The 5,554-nt window shown below is 46.1% G+C and overlaps 1 non-coding gene across 1 annotated transcript; it reads left to right on the plus strand.

Moving 5' to 3' along the window:
- Positions 1 to 321: 321 nt before the first annotated feature.
- TRNAD-GUC (transfer RNA aspartic acid (anticodon GUC)) lies at positions 322 to 393 on the plus strand. Its single transcript has one exon. It is a non-coding gene; the product is annotated as a tRNA-Asp (tRNA).
- The last annotated feature ends 5,161 nt before the right edge of the window (positions 394 to 5,554 follow it).

Genomic DNA, 5,554 nt, shown 5'->3' on the forward strand with positions numbered 1-5,554 from the left:
TGAGCTGATTATATCTATATATATATATATATATATATATATATATATATATATATATATATATATATATATAAATATATATATTGATAGTTAGAAAGATAGCCAGATAGACAGATCGATAGATAGATATTTATTTCAATGAAATAATTTCTTGATAAAACTGATTGTTTTTGGCTAGGAATTTCTGTATTGTAATATTTAGGAAAAAAGATTACTTGTCCTAACCAAAAGCAGCAAATCTGCCTATTACAATACTGTGAATTGATCGAGGGTATGCCTTAACCCCAAGGAGGTGAGCACTGTTTAACTGATGCCAATAAGTCCTCGTTAGTATAGTGGTCAGTATCCCCACCTGTCACGCGGGAGACCGGGGTTCAATTCCCCGACGGGGAGGCGATTCATTTTATTCACACAATTAAATAAAATGATGTACTTTCTAACATTGTAAAATATATCTGTCATTATCCTTGCGTATTCTGATTGAGAAAAAAGGTTGAATTCACTGATGGCCAAAATGCTTACTGATGTGTTAACTGAAATTCAGAATATGCTCTGAATATTTCAATATGCACAGGCGTACCATCAAAAACACTTTACATCTGCATTCTCTTGGAAAATGAGATGAAGCAGTGGTGAATCCTTGGCTGCTGTTCCACTCGATTGGCACAATTTACAAGTAGAATGACTGCTTTTGGTTAGTAGTGACCCCTGGTGGCTAATAGTTATAAGCTGCAAATGGTAAAGTGAGCTGATTATATCTATATATATATATATATATATATATATATATATATATATATATATAAATATATATATTGATAGTTAATTAGGCCATTAGGTTGCAAAAACTAAGGTGTCTAACAGTTACGGAATCGGTGGACGTACATTTTATAATTAAAATACGACAGGGCCAGTTACAATAAAATTATCTAGATATACATTTGCGGGCAAGTACCATGGGTGACGTTAATTCGAATTTTCAACAGTACAGTAATCAATAACACATCAGAACTTAATATCAATAGGGATGTCGAAATATTCAATCAATTCTCGTCCCCGCCCGCCATGTGCTTCAAAACTGCATACGTATCTCGTGATTTCAAGGTTCTGCAACCAGTACACAACAAGGAGTTACGAGTCCCATTTATTCCGGCGCCATTTTGGGCGAGGACGGGCAGGTCCAGGATATAGTCAAAATGTCTCTACCAACCATCGACTATGATGATGTTCATTTGCTGTATTTATTAGAGTAACACTCATCTGCCCACATGAAATTAATTTACCACAATCTAAACATGTCATTTTAATCTTTCCAAAGTTCTTCTAAATATTTGGGACCGTTTCCCTTGCCTCTGAAGCTCTCAGTGCCACTTCTTTGATGAATGTACTAGCAGGTCAGGGGTTCTCCTCCAAATCTCTCTTTTATGCAGCACTATAATTAATTGGTGCCACCTCTCCATATGACGATGCATGGTATAGTTACCACAACTATATATTTTTTCGGTTCCTCTGGAGAGTTCATCGTGGCAGATGAAGCGTGTAACATACCGGGCATTTACCTTTTTTTGCATGTACAGGAAAGGAAAAAAAAATCGAGCGTTCGAGTTCTTAGGTGTCCCAGGGCCATTTTAGTGGACCAGGCCCAAATCCAAAGAACAGCTATCTCACAGGCTAATGGGGCGACCCACGCCGAGTTTCAGCATTGTAGGATGACCACACAAGTACAGCAACTTGCTAGACATCACCTCGGTGCCATCCGGATCTCGGCGCCCCACTGCAGATGAAGTGCCTCTCAACTATGAAACCACCACGGTGACATCCGGATCTTGGCGCGTTGTGCTGCCTTCGGCCTATTCGCACATCGGTCCGCTACTGACGCCATCTCACAGGCTAATGGGGTGACCCACGCCGAGTTTCAGCATTGTAGGATGACCACAACAACTTGCTAGACATCACCTCGGTGCCATCCGAATCTTGGCATCTCAACGCCTAGTGGTATCTTCCATACAGAAAATATTGTTACGCTGCCTTTGGCCCCATTCGCACATCAGTCCGCAACTTAGACATCACCTCGATGCCATCCGGATCTTGGCATCTCAGCGCCTTGTGGTGTCAGTCAGAAAATATTGTTGCGCTGCCTTTGGCCCCATTCGCACATCAGTCCGCTACTGACACCATCTCACAGGCCAATAGGGCGCCCCACGCCGACTTTTACCATTGTACGATGGCCACACCAGTGGCACAACTTCCTAGACATCACCTCGGTGCCATCCGAATCTTGGCATCTCAACGCCTAGTGGTATCTTCCATACAGAAAATCTTGTTACGCTACCTTTGGCCCCATTCGCACATCGGTCCGCAACTTAGACATCACCTCGGTGCCATCCGGATCTTGGCATCTCAGCGCCTTGTGGTGTATTCTCTTCAGAAAATATTGTTGAGCTGCCTTTGGCCCCATTCGCACATCCGTCCGCAACTTACACATCACCTCGGTGCCATCCGGATCTTGGCATCTCAGCACCTTGTGGTGTCTTCTACTCCGAAAATATAGTAGAAAATATTGTTGCGCTTCCTTTGGCCCCATTCACACATCAGTCCGCTACTGACACCATCTCACAGGCCAACGGGGCACCCCACGCCGACTTTCAGCATTGTAGGATGGCCACACCAGTGCGGCAACTTACTAGACACCACCTCGGTGCCATGCGGATCTTGGCGCGTTGTGCTGCCTTCGGCCTATTCGCACATCGGTCCGCTACTGACGCAAACTCACAGGCCAACGGGGCGCCCCACGCCGACTATCAGCATTGTAGGATGGCCACACCAGTGCACCTTACTAGACACCACCTCGGTGCCATCCGGATCTTGGCGCGTTGTGCTGCCTTCGGCCTATTCGCACATCGGTCCGCTACTGACGCAAACTCACAGGCCAACGGGGCGCCCCACGCCGACTTTCAGCATTGTAGGATGGCCACACCAGTGCTGCAACTTGCTGGACACCACCTCGGTGCCATCCAGATCTTGGCGCGTTGTGTTGCCTTCGGCCTATTTGCACATCGGTCCGCTACTGACGCCGCCTCACGTGCCAACGTATTTTCTCCTAATTTTACACCATATGCCGCATAACAGGTCATGTGACTTGTTTATAAAACTTTTCATTGGTTCATTTTACTTTTGGTTTCCTAATGATGGAAGCCTTGATCATGTGACCTAAAAACAACACTTTTCATAGGATGAAAACTTTTTTTTTTCCCCAAACGATGAAAGCCCCACCTTGTTTCTGGATGTTTCAGACTGAAGCTGGCGTCAGCATGAAAGCACCACCATCTCGTAGCTCAGTCGTGGTCATTCCGCGAGCAATCATGGCAGCCGCTCCCCACCAGAAGCCTGCAGGAGTCGGAGCCCCCAAAACTTTTGATGAATTCTCAAGGCGGAGGGGACGCTTTCGAGAATGAGGTCCAAGACCTAGCAGACAAGCGTCCGATTTCCAAGGTGTCCCAGGGCCATTTCAGTGGACCAGGCCCAAAAAGGAAACAGCCTGCCGCCATTTTGAGAGTCCTGTGACAGCCGCCTATCGCTGCACCGCAAGAGTGGGCGCAACTCAGCTGAATTGCGGCTTTTGACACAGTGGACCAAAAACGGACGGAATGGCAACTGAAACGGTAAAGGGGCGCCCCACTACAACAGATGACACTCCACCTGGAGAGGCCCGTTCACGCCGCCTCTCCCGGGGCGCTCCACGCCGTTATTCGGAGCAGCATTGTAGGATACCAAAACCAGTGCGGCAACTTACTGGACATCACCTTGGTGCCATCGTTCTGCTGCCTTGGAACTATTCGCGCAACAGTTTGCTACTGATGACCCACCCCCCGCGACGCCCCATGCCGTTATTTGCTGGGTGGCAACTTACTAGACATCACTTTCGTGTCATCTAGATTTCAACGCGTTCTGCTGCCTTGGAACTATTCGCACAACAGTTTGCTACTGATGACCCACCCCCCGCGACGCCCCACGCCGGAAATCTGGACGTTGTGCTGCGTTGGGACTATTCGCACAGCCGACCGCTACTTCGTTGTTTTTCCCTAAAAATGTTTATATGTTATTACTATTTTTGTTTTCTTGTATATATTTATAAATTATTAAAGTTTTATAATCTTACTACTTTGTCGGAGTGCTATATATTTTTAATGTGACACATAATTGTAAAAACTTTGATGTACAAACAGTCATCCCTGGAATCTTCCGCTTCAGGCTCGGTCCCCTCCCCAATCACAATACAGGATGGTTTTCAGATAATAGCAACGCTTCTGCTGTGACGAATCTCATCGAGTGTGGGCCTTGATCTACTATAACTCCTTTGAAGAGGGGTGATTCTTTACAGCTGTGGCCATAAACTACATCTGCAGGGCTAGCTGATACCCTAGGACCAGCCTGGACAATCGGACACAGAGGAAAACGAGTGTCAGAGGGTGCGGTAGTGAATAGGGCGAAAGGGAGGTGTCGGGCGGGCACAGGGTGTGATTCTCAGGGAACAGCAGCGCAGATGGGGGAGGTTTATTACCCATGCATAAGACAGAGAGCGGGGGTGACCACTGCCTGGGGGAGATGTTTGCGAGGGTGGGGAGCCATGCTAAGGATCGACAGCGTGCACAGAGTGGGTCTGGTCAAGGCATCTAAAATGGCTGCCGTGCACGACAAAAGTGTGGCATTTGAAAAAAGACAAGATGGCGCAGACAATGTTTTTCAACACTTCCTGATTTCCTTCGAATCGAACGTTAACAGACGTTGGGGCATATTACCAAAGTTAAGCGATATTTATCCCTAACGATGCTTAGCAACGATTTTTTTACCGTCAGAAATTATCGCAGATAAACCTTGCTATTATCAAGGTTTATCGGAAATACGATAAAAAACGACCGCAATGCATTAATATCGCTGAAAACTCAGCGATATTCATGCATTACCGAGCTAATGCTCTTAGCCATGTTATCCACCTCCCATTGGATAACATGGCTAAGAACTGCTCAGGGCAGGTGGTAGCTTTTAGAGATATTCGCCCTTATCTCGAATATTTCCAAAAGTTGATAATAGGAGATAGCGATGTTAGCGACTGTTTCCAGTCGCTAACATCTTGGCATGCCCACTTTGCATGTCATTAGTGATAAATATCACTCACATGCAAAGTGGGGCCCAAGATGGTCGCTATCTTCTACTAGCCGTCGCTAACTGGTGTTAGCAACAGCTAGGTAATACACATATCATTTTATCTCCGCGAAGCGGAGCGCTGTTACAGATATATATCTTGTTTCTGAACGTTAATTTCTCAAAATGCACTGAAGCACATATATTGAGACCTAGCAAAGGCACATCGGGCTACCAGTCCCTACAATTTTGCCAAGTTTCGTGCAAATCCATTCAGCTGTTCGATCCTACCGAGAGACAAGATGGCGGCCGCTACGGACTGTTTGGAATGTTTACAGACACCGGAGAGCCAATCAGCTTCGCTTCGCAAAGCTCCGTAACGCGAAAAGTACGCGAAGCGGTGCGCTGTTAC

This window comes from Lissotriton helveticus, chromosome 1_2 (genome assembly GCF_964261635.1).
Source record: "Lissotriton helveticus chromosome 1_2, aLisHel1.1, whole genome shotgun sequence".
In the NCBI taxonomy this organism is placed as follows: domain Eukaryota; kingdom Metazoa; phylum Chordata; class Amphibia; order Caudata; family Salamandridae; genus Lissotriton; species Lissotriton helveticus.